General features: G+C 41.2%; 1 protein-coding gene across 7 annotated transcripts in view; it reads right to left on the bottom strand.

Annotated features, from left to right (window-relative positions):
* The window catches only part of LOC134227992 (chitin synthase chs-2), a 136,811-nt gene that overhangs the window by 72,666 nt on the left and 38,193 nt on the right, over positions 1 to 25,952 (bottom strand). The window contains exon 3 of one of the 7 annotated variants that reach the window (XM_062709731.1): positions 19,983 to 20,031. The exons of the other annotated variants lie outside the window; for them this stretch is intronic. The gene's annotated coding sequence lies outside the window, so the exon portion shown is untranslated. The remainder of the gene's footprint in view (positions 1 to 19,982; positions 20,032 to 25,952) is intronic. 7 annotated transcript variants of the gene reach the window in all.

Below are 25,952 nucleotides of genomic sequence, written 5' to 3'. Positions count from 1 at the left end.
TTTGATTTGAAGTTTGTATGGGGATTTCAGCCAAAATGTATAGGAAAATACACCTCCGTCACTCATTCGATCTGGAAATTGGTTCTGATTGCTCGATTGACCTCAGAATTGCAAAAACGGCAGTTGGTATGCTACAGAAAAATTTCACAGAACATTGTATGATGATTAAATGAACTTTTTCTTGCCCCGTGGAATTCGACAACATTTTTTTCTCCCCATAGTAATCTGGGCCAGTCTAATGTACATATTCACATCTGAGTTTCCAGAAGATTGCGGAAAAATAGATTTTTTGAACGCAATAAAATCGTGTTTATTTTTTGAAAATATTTAAAAAGTTATCTACCGAATATATTCTCGCCCGCCAACAAGTGGAAATTATAATAATTGGTCCGCGGCTTGAAAAGGTTGGGCAGGCCTGGTGTAGAATGTAATATCACCAAAAGTAACGGCAGCCATTAATTTGTACATTTGAATGTGTAAAAATGATCCATAAAAAATGAAAAACGTTCCCCAAATAAGATTAGTTTGTTCCATAAAACGCTAATAAATCCATATAATAGTTCAGGAGTATCCATAAAGAATAATATTATGATCCATAGCTACGCTTTTTCATATACTGGGGTGCTTAAGTGTATGGATTTTGATGTCCCACAGTATCAGACTATTCTAGAATATCCATTACAAAATCGTACATATTATATCTACTAATCAAAAGTCAACTTCTGTCAGCAGTACAATCAATACTCACTCCAGCCCTCTTGCTGTAGTTGGTAAGGGGCCTCAACGGTTTTCCTTTCATTTCTGTCGCTGTCGTTGCTATTGAGCATCGCATTATTTATGTTCAAACTGGTTTTGTATTGATTATTTTCCTGAACCTTTGCCACGACAACGAGTAGCAAGACCGTGTCAATTACTTGCTATATTTTTGGTTGTCTAGCTTTGAGGACTTTATTCATTATGATGCATTACTTAATATTGCGATTAGTTTCCATTATACAAGTAGATTGTCGGAATCATTTTCAATCATAAATTTCATGGGTTGTGGTGTAATAAGGAGTTGAATTATATATTCAAATTAGGAAGTAAATGACTTATAACAATCGACTTGTTGCTAGAATCGATTCGTTATTTAGATACCAACGAACTGAGAGCCGATAATTAGCGTGGTGTTATTGGGATTGAGTCGATAAACAAATGCATAGATACCTTCCATGACTGTGGGTAACCATATTCAGGGAACACAAACGAAGAAATACGCAACGATGGAGGCAAGAATCCGCTCGCTTGGCAGGAAAATGTGCCTTCTAGAGTCTAGAAGGAGTTGAATGCCGTCGCGCCGGCAAGCAACGAACCTACGGGTGATGGATGAATCGAGATTATGGTATGGCAAAATTTATGGCATTCTTGGCAGGGTTTAATGATTCTTTGTAATGGGACTGGTTTGGAGATACCTCTCGAAAGGTCGAACGGATCGCTATGACTAATGATGTGGCGGATGTAGGCTCGGAACATGCATTTTTACATGTTTATGTTGCCTATTTGCCAGATTTGTATCTGGTCCGGTGTATCACTTGTGTATGGCAATGCCAGCTCAATTGACCGAGGTTCACCTTGTGTTGATTATTCCACGAAGACATGTAGAGTGCTCGGAGCTCTATCAAAGCAGACTTCCTAAACAAATTTGAGCAGCATGGAGTCTCGACAAATTGCTCCGGCAAATACCGAATTCCACACAGCCATAACAACAATGCGGCTTATGCAAATTTTACCATCGTTCATAATTTGCTACCTAATTGCATGCATAAAATCTGTGATGCTGCAGTGGTTGGTTGCCTCATCGTGGTACATACTTCCTCTCCTCATCTCTAATGATACAATCAGCAGCCGCATCGTTTTCTATGATAACTAATTAGCGTGTTGTGGCTGACCGATCAGCCCTGGTAGACTCAAATGGAGTCAAGATACTTCAGACCAGCTTATGCAATTGACGACAACAACAACAACCACGTCGGGTGATCATTTTGGGTTGTCTGTGACATTTGGTCGGCGAGTTTTTTTTTTGCTGCAATTGCGTCGCTGTGGGTTGTACCCGGCAATCGAACGCATTGAAGCCGAGTGACGTGGATGGTTGCGACTTGCGATCGCCAGCGCTTATACCTCGATTGAAAGTGAAAAATATGGCTGTTCTACAACTGGTCTGATGGAACGGTACACGTTATTAGATTGTGGGATTGAGAGTAGATAAAAAGTCGTTTGAAAACTGGTTCCATACTTGATAGAAATATAAATACAAGTTTGCTATGCTTACTACAGTGTTGGCTGTAATGTTCAATTTATCTGAGCTGTAGATTTAAGTTTACGGAATATAGATATTACACTTATTTCATTATTCCAAACGAATCTGGAAATTATTATCCGCCAGCGATTATGTGGAAATCCATTTCCCCCATAAGTTGTAATGGTTTAAGAAACAATTTAAGAAACAAATGAGCTTTCCCGTCAAAATGTTTATTCGCTAAATCGATTCTTTATTTTATTCAAGGTCAACTTTTCCAAAGTACCTATTTATGACGCCCCTAAGTATTTTTAAAATTTGAAACAAAAAATCGAAAAAGTGCTGTTTTTCAGTGTTTGTTTTCGATTTTTAAAATATGTTGTTAGTGGCTACAAAAATATGGGTTCTTCGGGAAAGTTGACCTCAAGTAATACAAAGAATCGACTGAAAGAATAAAACGAGATACAATTTTCGACGGGAAAGGTAAATTGCGTCTAATAAACTGTAGGAGATAATGGCCAAAAACGCACACCCGGGCGATAAGACCCATTTCTTCTACCAATCAACTGACCTTCCTGGAAATGTCTTTCCGCGGTTCATCCGCTACGATTTTGCTCTACCTGTTGACCCTCTTTCAGGGTCCAGATGTCATCCATATCCGGCTTCGCGGAAAACTCTTGCTAGCAGCAGCTGCACCCCACCGGAAACCTCTGGAGCGTATAGTATCGAATCTCAAAATGGGTTCTTCCCCACGTCCAACAACCAACAATCTAGTTGATACGTCACCTGAATCGCTAGTTCCTTCGACTGGAATGAACAAAGGCAACCTTCTATCGACCTTCCCGACCCCACTTGGACCACTTCACATGGAGGTAAAACTCTGCCTCCAGTGGAATATTGATGGTTACATGTATTACCTATCGAACTTAAAGCTGTTGATCAACGACCGTTTACCCTGGATTATCGACCTCCCTCCAAAAGGAGAATCGTATCTCCGCAGACCCCATGGAGCGTTCTCGTGGAGGAAAATATGAATGAGGTAGGAACCAGCATCCTGCATTCCTGTCGCCGGAATCCGCCTTCGAGGCTACATACCAATCATCGTGGTCAACATACATCTCCTCTACGGTTCGCTCCTGGGTATCATGAAGAAACGCGTCGTATAATCAACGCCAGAAGGAAGGTCCTCCGAGCGGTCATGAGGCTCTCCCTATTCACCTTGATGTCCAAGATCCAACAATATTTGACCCTTCAAAGGTTGCCTACACACTGGGGAAATATTTTAATCGTTGGTTTCAGTAAAAGGTTATTCAGCAGGATTAGATTCATCGTAGCCCTAGAAATTTTTAAGGCACCCGGATTTTTATCGATGTCCCCTGTCTAGAAACAGAGGGACGTCCTCTGGCTCAACCGGGGTATAGTACTCCATGATTGAGAATCTCCCACCTGCCAAAGTTCTGTTCCTGAACCTGAACCTTTCCGAACGAGTGGCGGCTTAACTTTGTGATCCCGATTCCGAAGAACAATGTCCCTACCCGGGGTGCATGCAAGCACCAGCCAATCTCGCTGACCTCCTGACCATCTCTGAGGTCATGGTTAGTCATCCATCGGCCTGGATTGCAGACGTTTTCGACGACTCCAGTTCAACTCCAGGTTGTTCGGCGAATGGAGATTTTCGTGTACCATTTTTAGCTCTATCCGCAATTTCCTTACCGGGCGCTCCTTCCGGGTTCTCATAGGGAGTGAAGCTTTAAAACCTTACCAAGCGGAAACGGGTGTACCCCATGGATCGGTCTTAGATTTTCTTTGTCATCATGGACGGAGTTTTCTGTTGCCTAGCGTCCAACATATAGGTTTTCATGACGACAGCTTGTTGGTTGGCGTCGGAGACTCATCAGGGCGTATACGCAACATGGCTCAATAAGCCGTTTGCACCCTCCTCTATTGGGCCACATTGGTCCATCCTTATGACAGCTAGTAAGTGTGTCCGCGATCATGTTTGCATAAAGAGACACCAGCTATCCGGGACATCACCCCATCCCAAAAGTAGTGAAGTGAAGGTTCTAGGGGTATCAATCGTCCGAGTACTAACCTTCATGTCCTACTTCCGAGCAGTTAAAACCGTAACTGTAAGATGAACTGATAGAAACTACCGAGCGCTCCGTCTACGAATTAGCAGCGCATTATCGACAGCAGACTGCTCTACGGCTTGGACCTCACCTTCCTGGCTGTCGCGTCGGTACTTGATCGACATTCTATCACCGACCTTCGACCATTACGTCAGAGTTGCTTCCGGATTATCCCCATCTGCACCAGTTGAGTCCGCCTGTACCGAGACAGGCATTTAGATATTCCGCCTCTTTCGCCGCAGCAAAATCCTCTAAGAAGCACGAAGTAAGGAACTGGCACTCCTGGCACAACCACCATCAACAGCTCTGAAGCTCTGAAGCTCTGAAGCTCTGAAGCTCTGAAGCTCTGAAGCTCTGAAGCTCTGAAGCTCTGAAGCTCTGAAGCTCTGAAGCTCTGAAGCTCTGAAGCTCTGAAGCTCTGAAGCTCTGAAGCTCTGAAGCTCTGAAGCTCTGAAGCTCTGAAGCCCTGAAGCTCTGAAGCCCTGAAGCTCTGAAGCTCTGAAGCTCTGAAGCTCTGAAGCTCTGAAGCTCTGAAGCCCTGAAGCCCTGAAGCTCTGAAGCCCTGAAGCTCTGAAGCCCTAGGCTCCTGAAGCCCTGGGCTCTGAGCCCTGAGCTCTGAAGCCCTGAGCTCCAGCTCTGAAGCCCTGGGCTCTGAGCCTGAGCTCTGAAGCCCTGAGCTCCGAGCCCTGGGCTCTGGGCCCTGAGCTCTGGGCCTGAAGCCCTGAGCTCTGAGGCTCTGAGCTCTGGGCCAAAGATGGGTTAGTGGTAAGTGTAAGTAAGTGGTAAGTGGAGTAAGTAAGTGAAGTGGAAGTGGGTGGTGGTGGGTGGGTGTGAGTGGGTGGGGTGGAGTGGGGTGAGTGGGTGGGTGGGTGGGTGGGGTGGGTGGGTGGGTGGGTGGGTGGGTGGGTGGGGTGGGGTGGGTGGAGTGGTGGGTGGGTGGGTGGGTGGGTGGGTGGGGTGGGGTGGGTGGGTGGGGTGGGTGGTGGGTGGGTGGGTGGGTGGGTGGGGTGGGTGGGTGGGTGTGGGTGGGTGGGTGGGTGGGGTGGGTGGGTGTGGGTGGTGGGTGGGTGGGTGGGGTGGGTGGGTGGGTGGGTGGGTGGGTGGGTGGGTGGGGGGGGTGGGTGGGTGGGGGTTGGGGGTGGGGTGGGTGGGGGGGGTGGGGTGGGTGGGGTGGTGGGTGGGGGGGGTGGGGTGGGTGGTGGGTGGGTGGGTGGGTGGGGTGGGTGGGTGGGGTGGGTGGGTGGGGTGGGGTTGGGTGGGTGGGTGGGTGGGTGGGTGGGGTGGGTGGGTGGGTTTTGGGTGGGTGGGTTGGGGTTGGGTTTGGGTTGGGGTGGGGTTGGGGTGGGGTTGGGGTGGGTTTGGGGTGGGGTTTGGGTGGGGTTGGGGTGGGGTTGGGGTGGGGGTGGGGTTGGGGTGGGGTGGGGGGGGGTGGGGGGGGGGTGGGTTGGGGTTGGGGGTGGGGGTGGGGTGGGGTGGGGGGGGGGGGGGGGGTGGGTGGTGTTGGGGGGTGGGTGGGTGTGGGGTGGGTGGGTGGGTGGGTGGGTGGTGGGTGGGTGGGTGGGTGGTGGGTGGGTGGGTGGGTGGTGGGGTGGGTGGGTGGGTGGGGTGGGTGGGTGGGTGGGTGGGGTGGGTGGGTGGGTGGGTGGGGTGGGTGGGTGGGTGGGGTGGGTGGGTGGTGGGTGGGTGGGTGGGTGGGTGGGGTGGGTGGGTGGGTGGGTGGGTGGGGTGGGGTGGGTGGGGTTGGGTGGGTGGGTGGGTGGGTGGGGTGGGTGGGTGGGGTGGGTGGGGTGGGTGGGTGGGGTGGGGTGGGTGGGTGGGTGGGTGGTGGTGGGTGGGGTGGGGTGGGGTGGGTGGGGTGGGTGGGGTGGGTTGGGTGGGGTGGGTGGGGTGGGTGGTGGGGTGGGGTGGGGTGGGGTGGGTGTGTGGGTGTGTGTGTGGGTGGGTGGGTGGGGTGGGTGGGGTGGGTGGGGTGGGTGGGTGGGTGGGTGGGTGGGGTGGGTGGGTGGGGTGGGGTGGGTGGGGTGGGTGGGTGGGTGGTGGTTGGGGTGGGGTGGGTGGGGGTTTGGGGTGGTGGGGGGGGGGGGTGGGGTGGGGTGGGTGGGTGGTGGGTGGGTGGGTGGTGGGGTGGGGTGGGTGGGTGGGTGGTGGGGTGGGTGGGTGGTGTGTGTGGGGTGGGTGGGTGGGTGGGTGGGTGGGTGGGGTGGGTGGGTGGGTGGGTGGGGTGGGGTGGTGGTGGGTGGGTGGGTGGGTGGGTGGGGTGGGGTGGGTTGGGGTTTGGGGTGGGGTTGGGGTGGGGTGGGTGGGTGGGTGGGTGGGTGGGTTGGGTGGGTGGGGTGGGTGGGTGGGTGGGGTGGGTGGGGTGGGTGGGTGGGGTGGGGTGGGTTGGGTGGTGGGTGGTTGGGGTGGGTGGTTGGTTGGTGGGTTGGTTGGTGGGTGGGTGGGTTGGTGGGTGGGGTTGGTGGTGGGGGGGGGGGGGGTGGGTGGGGTGGGGTTGGTGGGGGTGGGGTGGGGTGGGTGGGGGGGGGGTGGGGTGGGTGGGTGGGTGGGTGGGGTGGGTTGGGTGGGTTGGTGGGTGGGTGGGGTGGGTGGGTGGGTGGGTGGGTGGTGGGGTGGGTGGGTGGGGTGGGTGGGGGGTGGGTGTGTGGGGTGGTGGGGTGGGGTGGGGGGGGTGGGGGGTTGGGGTGGGTGTGGTGGGTGGGTGGGGGGGGTGGGGTGGTGGGTGGGGTGGTGGGGTGGGTGGGGTGGTGGGTGGTGGGTGGGTGGGTTGGGGTGGGGTGGGTGGGGGGTGTGGGTGGGTGGGGGGGGGGTGGGTGGGGTGGGGTTGGGGGGGTTGGTGGGGGGGGGGGTGGGTGGGGTGGGTGGGGTGGTGGGTGGGTGGGGGGGGGGGTTGGGTGGGGTTGGGGTGGGGGGGTGGGGTTGGGGTGGGGTTGGGTTGGGGTTTGGGTGGGGTGGGTAAGTAAATAAATAATATTAATAAATAAATAAATAAATAAATCAATAAATAATAAATAAATAATAAATAAATAAAATAAAATAAGTAAATAAATAAGTAAATAAATAAATAAGTAAGTAAATAAGTAAGTAATAAATGGTAAGTAAGTAAGTAAGTAAGTAAGTAAGTAAGTAAGTAAGTAAGTAAGTAAGTAAGTAAGTAAGTAAGTAAGTAAGTAAGTAAGTAAGTAAGTAAGTAAGTAAGTAAGTAAGTAAGTAAGTAAGTAAGTAAGTAAATAAGTAAGAGCCTGGTGAAAGAGGTTCTTTACATCGATCCGAAAAGCACAAAAAGGGAAGGTGCGCAGCGAGCAAGGTTGAAGACGTTTTGCGGACCCTCCGTCGACTGCATGGCTCGTGACGTGACGTTAACACATCCCCTTTGCATGCAGATATGCATCTCCCAATTTTTAGATGTTTTGTTTATCTTGGTTAGTATAGGAAACTGGCCGATTTATCGTAGAAACAAATGCATGCAAAAAGCAATTTTCAGCACAAAGGAGGAAGCAATGCCGATCTCTAACCGATGTTGATGAAATCAATATTTTCCCAATCAACTACGATCCTTCCGTGAAACGCGACTCGTATGAGATCTCTGATTTCACTTTCCCGAACCTTCGACAAGGAAAAGTGCGGATTTTCATGTTTCTCCTTGCCAAAATATGCGAGCCAATGCATTGCGGTGCACCAACACCGGTGGGTAATTGGGTATTTATTTTCATTCGCCATTTACTAACGATGCAACAACCTTCCATCAACATCCGCAATATTTGCGAGCACGCGACGGCCCAACCAGGTGCAGTGGGGAGCATGCGAAATTGATGCTCGCGCAGTCGCTTCGCTACCAGAAGACCCTGAAAGTCTCACCATTCTGCAGATGTGGGGATTAGCTCTAGACGGTACGCGTGATGGAATAATTTGAGCCATCTCTTAATCAGAGCCAGTTTTTTGCCTACGGTATGGTTTGGTAAAGTTATATCATTCCCCAAGGTCAATCGAGCTCGTCGAATTTAAATTAGTCACACACAAGGTTCTGATGCTGTGTCGGTATATCGAGATCAGGTTTCCTAGTTTTGTTTTGGTTGGGCTTTTCTACTATCCTACCGGTTCACTTTTTGACTTCAAGAACCTTTACAGGATGCTTTTTTCAGATTAGTTTTCGTTTCGAGACCTATAGGGGAAATATGTCTTTTCGCATTATACGTCCACTGTTCAGAATTAAATATCAATTCATCATATAAGTATATATATAAAAGTAAAATGAAATATTGCTGACTCATATCCAATCCATATATACATAAATGTACGAGATTCGAATAAAAACGGCAGTTTGTGCTATCTTCTTTATGACAAAATCATGATCCACTCAAAAACAGAAATAGAATCAGCGCAGTTGAGATTTGTGGTTTTCATTATGAATCACCGTGAACTACAAAGATCATAAGGATGATTACTGTTCGACCTACCGAGCGGTGAGTTACTGTCGATGTCGTTCCGGATTTGCATACTTTGCGTTCTACATCATGGATTCTTTGAAGGTCCGGTTGAGAAGTGGCTTAGTCATCAGATGAGTTTTCTTTTATTAAGCACAAAGGAACGGTTCATCATAATTGAGTGTACTGAGTCTTTAGGATACTAAACAAGTCATTATTCATTTATCATCGATAAAGAATTATAAATGTATATGAAAAACTTTGAGCTTTGGACCAATTATTGGATACTTACTAGAAAACTTTATGACATTACGAAAGAAATATTTGGAAATCAGACGTGAAACATGGGACATGTACAAAATGGGGTAGCTGCTCCTGGTTTTCATATTATCCAATAAAAACCAATGGAACGAAAATCAAGTGAACTTGTTCCCTATGGTTATGATTTTATCAGCAATGAGTAAAGAAAGCAAATGATTTTTGTAACTTGCTCTGCATGAATTTTGCGCCAAGAATCATAAAACCTTCCACCATAAATATTTCACTAATTGCTTCTTTATTCGAATTCACATACAATACGATCAATTGCCTCGAAAACATTCACGATTGTCGAGGTTATTTGCCACCGTGGTTGTGTAGCGAACGATCGATGCTGATTCCATCCTAACTCAACCATCAACAATGTGACCTTAAATTGGTATACCATTCAAAGAGACATTCCGATTTGAACGGAACCGCAATTTACAACTGGTAGTAACTGCGGTTCGAATGTAAACCATCTTCTCTCGTTGAACGTGTTGGATGCTGTTGTAGTGATCGTTTATGCCATCAATATCAAAAGCACCAACAAACAGTGCATTGAACGTAGTAATATTAGACACATAAATTACATGATTCAATACGAAAAAAAATGTTGCCTTCATCTTCGTGCTGGATTTGTGGGCTTAAGTGACCCTTGTTATGTACCTTTGCTGAAACTACCTCATTTTTTGCTATCATTATCTATTGGATGTGATAATTCGCCTTAATTTTAATAATCATGATGGAAAGCGTTTTCGATTTTTTTGTCGTTTTAAAAGTTAGTTGTTTAGGGCATTGAAAGAAATCTTCCATATGCGAGCTTTGTATCGATACTATTTCGTAAAGTCATGATTTCGAAGACCATGGTAGTTGAGTGAAGTTTGACATATTTCAGAATCAGTACAAGACATCTAAAAATGGATTGTGTATACCTTGATTGAACAGATACCGCGTTCGCTCGATTTGCCATTTATCAATTCACTCCGCTATCGGAGAGGAAAAAAATAACCCGGTAGATCGGTGCGCTATGTGATACAATTTTGCAACCGTCCAGCTGTTGTTTGGTTTGGCAGGCAGCAGTCATTCGCTTAGGTTAGCATTGGGTGATGTGGATTAAGTGTGGGTGGCTAAATTGCCAACTGCACTATATTGTGCAACATTCTCTTGCTGTCGTATTGCAAAATCAAATAACAAGGTCCACCGATCTGGTTTCAATGGGTCTTGGAGGACAGTAGCCATATTGCGCGCTCCGATGTCTACCGCTGTAGGAACAAGCATAAAAACACAAGAGCATAACCGTGTGAGAAACTTTACGTTGCTAAAGAGGTAATATGTTCTTGTTGAAGGGGCTTTATTGGGAGGTATTGTTGTTTGGTGTGGAAAAAAATATCGCTGCCTGCTCAGGGTCGGGTCAATTGGAACAGTTGGGTTGGGATTATTCCATTTTATTCGGTATATGCCTGAAAACCTTCTGATACAAATAGTGGATGATATGAATTTTAAAGTAGAGGTTGAAGCATAATGTAAATTTTGATAATTTAAATGTGTACCGTCAGAAGATATTTGAATAACTTAGTATGCAACTGCTGAAGAAGTTTGAATGCAGAACTTCGCCCTTGGGTACTAGGCCCATAATTTCTGTACAATCGAGATGAAGATTGACCGAAGAAGCACCCTTCTTCCTCTTTTTCTATGACTCTATAATTGAAAGCTGTTCCATTCCCGCTATTGCACTATTCCCAGGGGTCGAGAATGGGAATGGGTGGAAAACCCGAAAACACTGGTCCAAGAATCGAACTTGCCGTTGGCAATTCTACGCCTTTGCTCGCAAGTCTAATTAGAACCCTGAAGAAGCATCTTGAACTTGATTGTACTTGCTATAGAATGAAGTGGAACTGCCAGCGGTTCTGATGGATTCTATTTAGCTAGTTTTTGAAAAAATTAGTTAGCGTAAGTTAGAAGAACAGAAAATCGTAACGCTACAAACAACTGTTGCATCGATTCGAGTTTCACCAGACTACAATATCGGGTTCGGGTCGGGTACGGGTTTTTGGAACGAAAAAATATCTGGTCAGGGTTTTAGGAATAAAATATTGAAAAATTTTTACTCGGTTTTGTTAATTTTGAAGCTTGTTCGTTGTTTGGGCTTACATATATTTCGATGTAAAAGGATTACATAGTTAAAAATTATGTAGACAACGATTTAGTTCGGGTTTAAATAATTAAATTATTTTGGGTTCGGGCCGGGTATATAGGTGCGCGCCTCCGTCGCCAACAGTTTTGCATCGGCTCGCCGCCGTCAAGTTTGAAGAAGTTCACAGAATTTGATCCTCACGTTGAACCTCTAGAGTTATTTTCATGAAAATGCCAATAATTTCTTTGGAAATCCATACAATTCCTGTTCAAATTTTGAAAAGCTCTGCTTAAAAATAAAGAAAAACTCCGAGTGGAAATTCCAAAGGATTTCACGCTTAAATCCAAAGAAATCCTTTAGAAATAGACATTTTGATATTTGGCCGAAAATGTCATTTGGTCGAACAATTCCTTTAGCAGAAAAAAATCGGTTGGCTGAATTTCTAAATTGGTCGAAAATTCATTCATTCAGCATTCGGTCAAACGACTTTTTCGTTCAAACGGCAATCTCAGCCGAATAACCTCGGCCAAATCACATTTTCGGTCAAACCATTTTCGACCTAATAAACGTTTAATTCGGCTAGATGGAATTTGCCTAGATGACTTCATCTTATCGTGTTATTCAGTCAAAGGCATTCGAACAAATGGCTTTTTGCCGTATGACTTTGGTCAAATGACGGGAAGGGCCATTTGACTGAAAGCCACATGGTCAAAACCTGGAAGGGAGAGCCAGATACTACACACAAAATCAAAATATAATCAAAGCATATCAAAGCAAGCGACACGCGAAATTACCAAATTTTCGTTTTGCGTGTCATCGATGTTCTCGTTGATTACGTCGAAGCCGGTGCGTGACTTACACGAGCTTAAGAAAACGTTCCGAGTGCGGGCAGTTTAATCATAAAGTGTCTCGTGAAATATTGCGGCCGAAGCAGAGAAGTGTCCAAAATTTAGTTTTTTTTTGCCTCCTTACGGAAGGAATCACAAAATCCCGGTTGATTAAATTCTGCAGATTAAATCTCGAATATACAGTGTAAGTAAAATACGAATGTTGTGTTAGCTGCTTTCGATTATTAAGGTCACTCCTGACGGTATCCAAGTTCCAAAGTGCTCGCGTTTTCGGGGCACATCACTCGATTCAGAGGCGGCGCACAACTGTCATTTTTGTTAATTTAGCTTTGCTGCGTTGCAGCATGCGTGAAATAATAAAAATGACAGTTGTGCGTTGCTTCTATATCGAGTGGTGTGCCCCCGAAAATGCGAGCACTTTTAATCTTGGATTCCGTCAGGAGTGACCTTAATGCGCGCGAATGATGTTTTGTTTTTTTTCAGGCGCATTTCGAAGAATCCTGTTTTAAAACGTGTGGAAGTTGCAAAGCAAAAATTCTCTTCCAACCATCCATGCTTTCACTGCGGATCCAGATTCGGACGACGATCACTTCACTGATTTTTTCAAATCGTCCTCTGTATTCCTCTCCGGCTCTTCAAGATCACAATTATTACGCCAATTTTGTTACCGTAATTGTGGATTGGGTTGACATTGAGGAACGTGAATCAAACGATGAAGAATATAAATCAATGATCAAAGGGCATCAGCGCGACTAAAATAAATACTCCCCTAAACAATTAGAAAATTCCCATAAAAAATAGAAAATTGCCAATAAAGAATTCAGAGTATGCGCAATAAGTAAATTTAAAATTTCCACAAATAAAACAAAATTCCCAGCTGTCATAAGACGAGTTTGAACAATCCCATTGAATTCCACCATAATTGTATCTGACAGGTACGTATTTCGACCTCAACAGTAAGACCGTCTTCAGTGTCTTGTGCTTGACTCGACTTAAGTCGTAAGTCGAGTCAAGTACAAGACACTGAAGACGGCCTTACTGTTGAGGTCGAAATACGTATCTGTCAGGATACAATTAAGTGGTGGAATTCAATGGGATTGTTAAAACTCGTCTTATGACAGGTGAAAACATTCCACTAAAAGCTCAAAATAATTTTCTTATCAAAATTTCCATGAACAATTAAAATTTTCCACAAAACAAAATAAATAAGCACTTTTAAAAGCAAAATTGCAATTATAAAGAAGAATTTTCCATAAAAAAATTAAATGTTCCACGAAAAAATACAACATTTCCATAAATAAATCAATATTAGCAAAAAAATAACAAAATTTTCAACAAAATAAATATATTTTTCCATAACAAAATAAAATTTTCCACGAAATGATCAATAAAGAGCAATAAAAAAATAAGAAAATTTCCATAAAAAAATATAAAAAGCAATCAAACGGTGCTTTTTTTTTCCAAAGATGACCCCTTCTTTAAAAGCGTTTAAAGTTCATGTAAAATTTTATCAGCTTTATTTCTTTCTTGTATTTTTCAATGGAAATTTTATTTATTTTTTTATTGTTCTTAATTGTTTATTTTGTGGAGAATTTTAGACTTTTTATAGAAAAGAAAAATTTATTTTGTGGAAATTTTTTAATTTTTTATTGCTAATATTGATTTATTTATGGATATTTAGTATTTTTTCGTGGAACATTTTGATTTTTTTATGAAAAATTCTTCTTTTATAATTGCCATTTTTGTTTTTAAAAGTGCTTATTTATTTTTGTTTTGTGGAAAGTTCTTAATAGTTTATGGAAATTTTGTTTTATTTGTGGAAATTTTATAATTATTTATTGCTCATACCCTGATTTTTTTATTGGCAATTTCCTAATTGTTTATGGAAAATTTCTAATTTTAAATGGAAATTTTATTTAGCTGCCCATCAGCGCAAGAATCTAGTGAGTTAGGAAATGAAGATGTCGGGTCATATGGACGAAGCGGAAAAGCCGGATCTTTTTAAAGATAAAGTGTATAGAGAACGTAATTGTGATGCAGGGAAGGAGAAGCAAAATTCTCTTCGATTGTTCAGGTTCCTAAATGATCTTCCCCGTCAAAAATTGTATCTCGTTTTATTGTCTCAGCCGATTCTTTGGCTTATTAAAGGTCAACTTTCCCAAAGAACCCATATTTTTTGAAGCCTCTAACTTCTTTCAAAATACTTTCATTGCCTTCCAAAATGTGTTACGTTAACACCTTACGATAAATTCTTTGGCAGGTTCTCATCTGTGATGGCAAAAGGCAAAGGAAAATGGCATTATCCGACAGAATCCGAAAATTGCACCTACCCGACCAAAACACTTTTTATGCTTAGATTCTATTATCCAGAAGCATTTTGCCGATGAATCGTTTATCGACAAAGGTAAAATTGATGTGGCTCGATTATCAATGGAATCCCTCCAGTGAAGCTTCCGGACTGCCATAAAATCAAAACTAAATTGATTAACAGGTTCTTGCAATTCAAAATGAAATCTGACGGGATTCGCAAAATCAGCGGAAATTTGATAGCAGAAGCATGCTAAATTAATCTTTGTTGTTAATTTTTTAAATGTTGTTGTTTGTTTCTTATCTCAAAATATAATAATGCCATTTGATTCTCTAGAACAGAGGTTCCCAAACTTTTGGATATGCGACCCACCTAGCAGAATCCCATATTGCTTGCGACCCACCAGCACCAGGTACCAAATCCATTGATTTTGTGAAATTTGATAAAAATGAGTTCGCGTTAGATTGGATAAATTATAACAAATTGCTTTATATCCCATCATTGTATTTGTCAAAAATCCGCCAATTTTTAGGATTGGATGGGGATTGAATTTGGATAGAATTTGAATTGAATTTGGATTGGATTTGGATTGGATTTGGATTGGATTTGGATTGGATTTGAAATTTATTCAGATTTAATTTGAATTGGATTTGGATTGGATTTGAATTAGATTTGGATTGGATTTGAATTAAATTTGGATTGGATTTGAAATAGATTTGGATTTGATTTAGATCGGATTCGAATTGGATTGGGATTGGTTTTGGATTGGGTTCGGGGCTTACATTTGGATTGTGTACGACTTCTTTCTACTTGCCCAAATATCGTATAACTAAAAAGACCGTTGACCTCGTCAGGTTTGTTGTTCTTTAATCATCCAATCATTAGTTAGATCCTAATTCAAAATATGGAATAGATTTGTGGGAAAAAATAGTAACAAAATTATGAATTAGGATTTGTCTTTCGCGACCCACCACTGAACAGTCCACGACCCCCCTGGGGGTCGCGACCCACAGTTTGGGAACCTCTGCTCTAGAACTTAAAGCAAGGGATAGCCCCATGAAGTTATCATTATTTTCCATTTTCCTTTTAGCATTTTCCGCTTCCATTTGTCACACCAAAGAATTTTCTATTTTTTGATTTTCCATTTTTCCAATTTTTGGAAAATCTCTAATTTTTCAATTTTTTAGTCCAGTTATAAAATTATCCATTTACCCATTCTTATATTTATTTATTTTTTTATTTTGGAACTTAAAATAATAAAATCATTAAATTTTTGAATTTTAAATATTTTTAATTCGTGAAATTTTAAATTTATATTCTCCTTAATATAAATAGGGGGAATGACGGCTTTGGCAGGTTTTGTTCTATTATTGGCAGGGGGGTTTTTTATGTCTGAATATGCTCAAATTTAGCCTAAACATTCTTTGCATATCAAAGAACATTGTGGCCAAATTTCTTAAAATTTGGTCGACAAAAACCCCCTTGCCAATAATAGAACAAAACCTGCCAAAGCCGTCTTTCTCCCTATATCTTATTTTTTAATTTTATTTAAAAAATCTTGTGTTTTGGATTTTTTTGTTCTTAAATCCTTGATATTAAAAATTTCCAAATTCCTAAAGTTTAAAATATTAAAATTATAAAAAAAATTCAGTTCCTAAATTTTCAATTTCCTAGTTTTTAATTTTTTAGTTATCCAATTCTGATTTTCCAAACATCCTCTTTCCTAACGCTATAACTTTTCTGTTTTCTAATTTTACAATTTACAATACACTGGAGTCGATTTTTACGCAGGAAATTATTGCTACGCTTTTCCCAAGTCGTTTGGTTCAAATATCTCAAAATTATATTGTAAGATATTAGCTTTATTGGTGTTCAAAATCTTTGTGATGCAAGCTATTCTGCACCCTGTCCCGTATTTTTGGGTAAGACGTTGTTCAAAGTAAAAAAAAGCCTCCCGTCCGAAATCTCACGTCCATACAGATCCCACAGATGAATCTTACATGTAATATGTAGAATAAATTATTGGGTTTCTAGAAAAGGATCTGAAAATCCCAATTGAAATAATTTTGATAACTTAAATCCAATTTCGAGATGAATTCTTTTGTGAAAATATCGTTCGCAATGCGTAATGTTTTAAAATAGCAGGAAGATAGCGAAAGTTTTTTTTTTCGATCATTTAGCAGTTTGTCAATTACTTATTCCAGAGGCAGAATTTCAAAATAAGTTGTATGGCGAAGGTTTTTCTGTAACTAATAATGCGTTTCGGTTTTTGAATTCCTCTTATAACGAAGTAAATAGCACCAGTTACAGTAACTTAGACACTGTTACTAGCGCTTTGACTTCGTTCTTAGTGGCATTCAAACAACGAACTGTTAAGGTGATTATACAACAAAGCCACAAATCGGCTATCTTGGAAGCCACGTGCTTTTCAAGTACTTTTTTTTTCAAGAGCACGAGTTGAGGTTACCATAACGCGCAATAGAGGGAAAAGAATGGTAGATGGTTGGCTTACATATGATGAACAACCGACTCAAATTTCAGCACTGTACGACAAATATTACGTCAAATTTGGGATGTTTGAAACGAGAGTAGAAAAGCATAAGGTGAATTAAAAATTCATCACGGGCCTGATTATATAATCACCTTAAGGCGGAAATGTAGGGAAACCTTCGCACTATAAGTGTACCATGCAACACATTTTGTAATTTAGCATATGCAGTGAGTTATTAACAAACAACTAAATAATCGACTCAAATTACTAAGTGATTAAAAACATCCTTGGTTCTGTTACCGCTTCCATTAGGATTCCCCTTTAGTGTAACGTAATATTTGATCGACCCCTTATTGTATACGGGATGTCTTACAAAAGCACAACGGTCATCGATGATTCTGAACACACATTTCTCTTCTGTTATGTATTTCTTGTCTGCTGCATGATTACGTGGATTTTCATACATCCAAGATCTCTTTTTCTAAAAGATATTTTAGTTATAAGATAAAGATTGTCGCTGTCGTCGCTGTCCGGAACATCTTTTGCTGGCGAGGATAGGGTGCTAAATGTCAATGAAGGAAAAATCCAACATGTTTCAGGCAGCAGAACAGAGGGAACCGAAACGACAATCTTTATCTTGTAACTAAATTATCTTTTCTTTTTCTCTATAGAATGGACACCAATTTTATATTCTAGCAATATAATATAATTTCTAGCTTTTTACAGTTTTCAAACTAATCATCAGTCTCAATACTCCCCGTTTGTTGAAAAATTTCAGTTAGGTCTTCGGTAACATTTCATGACTACAAAAGTTAGGTCTGCACTGACATTCATATTTGAAAAAAAATACCATTGGCTAAAAATACCATTTTCCGACATGGTCCTTAGGCCGAAAAGGTCATTTGGCCAAAATGGTCGTTTGGCAGAAAGGCCATTTGGTCGAAAATGGTATTTGGCCAAACGGATGGACATTTTGACCATATTACCCTTACCCATATTAACATTTGGTCGAATGACCCTTTTCTAACAAAAAAAACCATACGGCATTTTCGGTCCGATGACCAATTCGACCAAACGACCTGTTAGATCTAACGGATTTTGAAATGAAAATTCTGACTTCCAAAATATTCCGACAAACCGTTTTCGATGTATGACTGTTTCGCACAAACGTTAATTTCGGCTGGATTACTCTCGGTTTAATGTGTTATCCGGCCAAATGGCTCTCCCCCGCAAGATTTTGAGTAAAACGACACAATTCTTTTTTTTTAAATTCCTAAGTAATTTTCGAATAATTCCTCATGGACAAAAATTTCCCATAGGAATCCAAACAAAATTCTGTACCGTTGAAATACCAAAAAGATTGCCGTTGAAAGTTGAAAATTTCACGTAGACATTTTGAAGAATTTTAGTGGAATTGAAAAAACTCCCCGTGGAAATACTGAACTATTGAATAGACATTTTTTTTTTTTTCATTATGACCGTACAATTTGTAGTTGCTACTCCGTGATTGACTGAACTTGCGAAATTGTACAGAGAACACAATGAATGGGGCTTGGGATTAGCTACCCATTCTCAATGTACACGTTTCGGGAGCTCAAATATTTAAAGTCAATAACGGCGCCAGCCACGTCCTTACGGTCATATGGAAATGGAAAGATTGTTAGTCCGACTCTCGTTGCTACTAGAGACCGAGTATACCTCTGCATCTCCACAATTGTCTTGGGATAGGATATCGTCTTAGTTACAAAGGATAACTTATCTGGATTCACTTTGGTAAGCGATGCGATCTATGGGATGGGAAATAACACTAATACGAGTTAAAAGTTAAAAAAACATGCACGCCCGGTGGCATATGAAAGCTAAGGAGATTCGCGTTTTGGACGACCGCACGGAAGCGCAGCACTGAGTACACTTGCTCGATGGCTACAGCAAACTATTGAAGAACTCGCTTTTTTCGACCGCGCGCGACATACGCATGAGCCACCGAACACAAGATAGATATTTTATTTCTTTCCCGACGACTAAAACACGCACTGCACTTACTTGTTCGATGGCTACTATTATTACCGGCCGCGCAATGCAGAACAAAATATTTCGGCCGTTCGCGCGATCGTTACCGTAATAGCTCCTTAGAGGGTCGAGTCGGGTACGGGTTTACAAATGTAAAGGTTACGGGTCAGGTTCGGGTTTGATAAGATTTTTCAACCCGGGTACGGGTTTGAAAAAAAATATATATCGGGTTTGGGTCGGGCTCCAGTTTCCAAAATGTGAAATCCGACCATCTCTAGAATTCCAGCAAGAGAAAAAAGCAGTGCGGTACCCGATGAAGAATAGAAATTTTTCGCATCGATGACGTCTGCCGAAGAAGCAGCTCTTAAGGTATATTTGCCTCACACGATTCAAACTATTCAGTGGTTGCTGATAATGATCGGAGATCATTGAAATTAAATTGGTCCTTTTCAGGATCACATTATATTCGGAAAAAAGTTCAGAGGTTTTTTTTTTCAAAGTACAACCACTAGTGATAAGCAAATTGATGGCGTCCAGTGAGATTTTCTCGCAAGATTTTGAGTATGGTTAGCTTACGTCGGGCGGTCGTGTCTTGTACATAATCCTTTTGATATTTATTTTAGTAGTATATACCAAATGCCGCACAAAGATGTAGTGCAGAGGGAAGAGTCAGCAGCCTACATTTGGTGTAGAGTACATCGACATGTGCTCCTATTTGTCGTATTGAGGCGGGTTTGCTTCTCCAACGAATAGTGTGGGTTCAAGTCCTACCGGCAGCCGAATCTTTTTCGCAATATCTCATAAAAACACTTTAAAATGGCAAACTTAACTATGTGTATCAAAATTTAACATCTTTTCCAGGTAAACAAAAGTCACGTTATATGAACAGCTAACTACGAATACAAAGGGGCAGTGTAGCGGTTTTAAAATAGATTCAGGAAGTTGTCAAATTAGTAAGACGACTATTTTATAAAATCTTTTAAAAAATCTAGTTATGCTTGAAGGCATCTATCATACATAATGATGGTTTGGCTCTTATAGGCTTACATATTTTGTAAAAGCTTACCTCAACCTCAAGTTTGATCTCCAAAAGATAACGATTCGGTTTCAACTACCTGCAAATAGAAAGAGAGAAATATATCAGTCTGTTGTTTATAAAAACTCTTAACGATAGATGAAGGATAAGACTTGTTTAGTGACATTCATATATAAAAAAACTATTATGTACTATACCAGTATATAAAGTGAAACTAAAGTGAACTCTCTGAACATTATGATATTACGTTCCTTAGCCGTGCTTTAAGATGCGCGTCTACAAACTAAGACGACCACGCTGAAAATGACTGGGTTCGACTCGCGGTCCAAAAAGTGCTGAAATTTAATTTTAGACTGATATTCGTCAAATTTTGGGAGAGCATCAATCTTATTGTTCAGGCCGGTTCACTGCTGACGGCAGCAATTTTTGGATTTTTTCTTTTCTTTTTTTGTAATAGAGGTGTCGAAAAATATGGGTGTTTTGGCAAATTTGATCCTAATTAAGTCAGATAATCGACCTCGCGACAAGTTAATTTGTTTGTTGGGAAAAATTTAAAGCAGAAAAATGTTGGCTTAGGACTTGTTCAAAATCTTATGGATTCATTTAAGAAAAAAGTTTCAGGATTTGGATATATTAACGAATTAAAGTGAAATAGCCAGTCACCGAAAATTTCAAGACAATAATCCGTTGATAGACTTATTTTTGGCGAGTAGTTCTAAGTGATGCAATTTTATTCCGTACACCCTTTGTGGTGTTACTATTTGGGCCCCGTATCATGCCGTGCAAATCGCTCGTCTGGAACAAGTCTAGAAGGCTTCCATGCGATATGCGCTTCGTCACCTTCCGCGGCTCTTCACCACGTGTGTTGCCTCCACCGTACTAACTACGATGCGCCTTGATTCAGCTACCAACGCTACAGCAGCGAGGTGGGCTTCTCCAACGTTTGCTCATTTTTGACCTGCTCCAAGGCAAGATTGACTTTTCTGAGCTCTTGGGAAAACTTCGGTTCAACGTTCTCGAAAGGATAACCAGGAGTTTTGCTTTGCTTCGTCGTGCAGCTCATCGGACTCTTTATTGACAAAATAATTCGGTATATGTGTGTTGTCAACGTTTTAATTATGTGTTCCACTTGTTTGATTTCAATACATTGGTATGTCGAAAAATATCTTTAGATCTAAGATTGATTTTTAACTTTCCCGTCAGTGAGATTTTTTATATTTTCGAAGACTCAAATGAACAAATAAGTAAGTACATTTTATAAATATAAGACGCGTTTGTGTACAAAATGCGTAAGTTCAATATTATTGCCTTATGATAAAATTAACTGAAACATGTGCAAGTCATTCCATTACACTTAACCTATCTGAAGAGCACAAAAAAAAACTCATGGTTAGAGACCTTTTATATTGATGATTGAGCGAACGCAATTCTATTTCTCAACAACAATCGCCGCCACCCCCTCAATGAAGGTGCACTCTACAATGCATGTACCCCGGCTCAAGCCCTCCTCACTGAACAAGGATGAACAAGGTCGCGTGCAATTGGTATTCGAAAGCTTCCGCACCAATCTGCACCTTTTAACGGCCCGGGTACAGTTTGATGGTTATGCTAATTCCGTACCAAATTGGAATAAACATCGGCTAGTAGCAGCGGCGGCTGATCGCACTGCTGCTCGCGCGATTTATGTTCGGTTTCACCCGATAACGGAAATTCAATTGACCGAGTTCTGGTGTCGTCTAGCGGGCTGAGTAGTGGTGGTGCGATTTTGTTGGTGGAAAGATGGGTGAATGGTGTTGTTTTTGTTGTTGTTGTTGTTTTGGTTGTCTATTTTATAGAAGCAAAAAGATGCCATTTTACTCATAGGCTTTGCCGAAATTTTTTTTCTTCTCACATTCAAAACCATTTAAATCCCAAACACATACTGAATAAAATTAATCATTTACCGTAGACAAATGTGCAGTGGGCTGAAGTTTGGAGAAATCTCTGTGGGAAGCCTGCCTGAGACTACTTGAGGTGCATTAGCCGTCACTTATCATTTCAACGTTGGGATGATGGTGGAACAAAGTGGTAATCTGGTGTTATACTTTTTTTCTGACTGTTCTGATAGCGCGTTCACTTTTGGTAGCTCATCGTTGGGTCAAATGAAATGGGGGTGTCAAATGGGTCACTGTTTCAACAACATAGAATGCTTGTAAAATAGATTTAATGTATCTAAGGACAAGAAAACTTACAATTTTGATCAATTTCGCTGACCCATTCTCACCCTCCAGACGCATTGTTAGCCCGACGACAGTATTTAGAAAACTGTTACAAAAAGAAGTCAATTTTCGAAAGTTTTCATCGGAGATTGAACTTATCATTTCTAGTGATACTAGCGCTTCACGCTGTAGATATAAGACGTAGAGTAATGTACTGTTAGACAAAATTGTAGAGGAAACATAGTGCTAGTAGTCTACTATACAACACATTTCACGCTAGACTGGTGCTTTAACCAACTAAGCTACGAAGGACCTCCGTCGGCCTTCGCAACCTAGCGGCTACTGAATGAGCTAGAGATTCCAAAATTGGAAGCATAGTCAAATCACTCGCAATCCATTTGTCAAGCCAACACATATTCACATATGAGTTTTCATAACATTGTATATTCATTTTGCTATTACTCTTTATTACTCTTTAGGCTAGTTCATAACAGAGTAAGGTATCAATAACAGAATTAGGTATACATAATAGAATTATTTTTTCCTGCTCGGAGATTGAGCTAAATACCGAAATCCAGACTCATATTCTGAGCACTTAATATATGGAGGTTTATCTGAAATATTCCGTTACTAGCAGACCCGACGAACTTCGTTTCGCCTAAAAATGATTTATTCTCTGATTATTTTTCGAGTTATACAGAAATTTTAGTTTCATTTGTATGGGAGCCCCCCTTTCCAAAGCGGGGAGGTGTCTCGAACCATCTTAAGAACCTTCCCCGGTCCCGAAAACCTCTGCATACAAATTTTCACGTAGTTTCCGAGTCTATAAGGTTCAGACAGACAGAAATTCATTTTTATGAAAGAAGACTATTGAATAAATAAACAAATTTTCTCGGCACGCATACAGATCAAGAACAGTAGAGCTGTTCATCAAAAAGATAACGTTGAAATTTTGCGTTTAAGTGCATTTAAGGTGGTGTTCGGAATTTGAATCGAAGTGTTTGGAATTTGAGACAATTTTTATTATGCGTGTTCGGCATTTGAGACCAAGTTTGGCATAATAAAATCATTCAGGATTGATAGTTAACTAACAATAAAACATGGATATCAAGCGCTTATATGAAAGTTTTATACCTGCGCTACCCGATGGAAACAATTAATCTGTTAAAATAATTTGATTTATGTGCAATGAAGACCTATGAAGTTAAAAATGTGCTTAAGTAATAAGTAATTCATATCGTAATATGAATCAAAGCGATACCCTGGTTTCTAATAAATATGAAGTCTATCATTTAAACCAGGCCTGCCAGCCTTTCTAAGCCACGATACTTACATATTTTTTTACATGGTTTCAAAGTAAACAATGTTATTATTTCCATTTTTCCAGCATTTTTATTTTTTGTTTGCATAATAGGTAAAAATGTAATGGGAAACATGGAATTATTGTCTTCAATATCCTGCAATATCATATTGATTTCGTAATTAGTGACCGTAAATCAAATTCCAAGTTTTTCACGGCTTTAAATCTATAAAAGAGCTGTTCACACAGATATGTCCTTACGAAGAGAGAAAATATCTTATGAGTAGTATCAAAGTAGGTTTCCACCGAAATATTTCGCCTTGCTTTCGTTTTCAACGAGGTTCATTTATTTCTTATTTTCTTATTTAGAAATAAGTGATCCGCCGATGAAAACGAAAACGAACAAATATTTTTGAGTTGCGCGGAATAAATATTCGCAATTCAGTGTTGGAAAATGTACGTTAAAACAATCTGATTATATGAATATTCACATTTTATCCAGTCAAATTTCATACACCAAACAAGCCGAAACAGTTTGCAAAAAAATGTACACGACATCGTGACATTTTTTTTTGCCGATAAAGCAAACTGTTTGTCGTGCCGGCGTGCGGTCAGCATTTGCATGAGATTTTTTGTTTTTGTTCCGGCTCGTGCGCAGCGCAAACATCACAAAATCGAGTTTTATTCCCTGTGGCGAAACGCCTAGAAGGAGTGCTATTCGTAGGTACTGATTTATTCGTTCTTATCTCTAAAATGAGCAAGGAGTAATGAAATGATTTTTTTCCACCAAAAAATACGTTGTGAAATTATTGTACGAAAACATTAATCCTGGGGAGAGAAAATAGAAAAAAGCATGTGTTGACTGTTATCTGCTTGGCGTGGCTGCTGCTGCGGCTGCCGTGGTTTTGTTTTTATTTTTTTTTGCATGGAAGAATGAATGGTAAAAAGAAATGTCAACCATTTCCGTCCTTGGGTGGGACCATCATCACAGAGAACAGACGTTCATCTTCATTCGCGTGCTTGTGTAAAGTTTTTACTGGTCATTTTAAAGTATGTCGTTATGCCCCCGGTGCGCGGTGCTAGTGTGCTGATAAATATGGTTAAAATTTGCCGTGTTTTTCTTTTTAGCGCTAGTGTTCACTTCGAATTGCTCCTAGTCTCGCTCCTAGGTGGCAGCACTACATTGTTTATGTAGTGTATCCCAATGCCATCACTTAGTGAGATTGAGTTTTTATGTCGGGGAGCCTGCGTTGGCGGCGCTGAGGTGCGATTTAAATCTTTACACACGTTTTTACCGAAAATTTGTTCGAGGATCCATGTCTGTTCTCTGTGCCATCATCATCATCAGGGTTTCCGAATCCAAACAAGCAACGATAACAAATTTCATTCATTTCATTTTTTCATTTATTTAGTCTACATCTAAACAGATAACACTGAATCAACAATAAGGCAAAGACAAAGGTGCTGTTTGTTCGAGATGGCGCCACAACATTTGAAGTAAAATGAATTTCCTTGTATGGACAAATCATCCGTTCTCATTAACTACGCATCGCATCAATATGAAACCTAGGTCAAAAAGCAACAAATAATTTTTAGATTTTTTGTTCCCACGACTTGTTTTACAGTTCTAAACAATAAAAGAGATTTCATTGTACCTCCATACTAAATTCTTGCTGTATACTTTCAATTTCTTCAAGACTGTTCTCCACCTCGTGTGTGTGGAAGGAACATTGAAAGCTTACGATATCGAACAGCAGATGTCACTAGTGTATATGCAATATTACATTGATACAAACACACAGCAACACCACCTGTCGCCTGATAATGGAAATATTGCAATTATACCGTCAGGTGTGGTGACTGTTGTTAAAATATTTAGGAAGGGCCTCAAGCGGAATTTTTGTTAGAACGCAACTGACGATCTCCTATTTGACGCCACAATACACGGTTCGAGGCCGCATCTCTGCATCCTCGAATACGCCCCACGCTCGCCAAGTCGTTAACAAATACACGATAACAAATTTATCAAACTTGTATACAAGTACAAGAAAACAGAATTAGATAGGCAGCCCCCACACACAGAATTGATGATTTTCGCTTTGTTTTCGCTCATTTTGTGTTGCAAACTTGTATACAAGTGCGAAAAAACAGAATCAGATATGCAGCCCCCACAAAGAAGTGACGATTTTCGCTCCCCGCGCTTGGAGCTTTTTAAAAGAAATTTATTATGGGGTATTAGGCCTCCGAATCAGTGCTTTGTCATGACAGCTTGTGAAAAAAGTATCTCACGGTATGGTACATATCGTATATGTATACAGAGATGAAGGATGAGACACTTTTTCATTCTTTTTTGAATTCAATACCTGCTGATGCCTTCTGAGAAGCCTGATTGTCATGAATAATGATTCGACACCTCGATTAAAATCGACTAGCTATTGGAACGACCATTTTTATACTATATACATTTTTATACTGTGCACTGTGCAGTCATATGGTCTCCCC

Source organism: Armigeres subalbatus, chromosome 3 (assembly GCF_024139115.2).
Source record: "Armigeres subalbatus isolate Guangzhou_Male chromosome 3, GZ_Asu_2, whole genome shotgun sequence".
In the NCBI taxonomy this organism is placed as follows: domain Eukaryota; kingdom Metazoa; phylum Arthropoda; class Insecta; order Diptera; family Culicidae; genus Armigeres; species Armigeres subalbatus.
The sequence above is the reverse complement of the archived record's forward strand: the minus strand, read 5'-3'. Positions and strand labels throughout refer to the sequence as shown.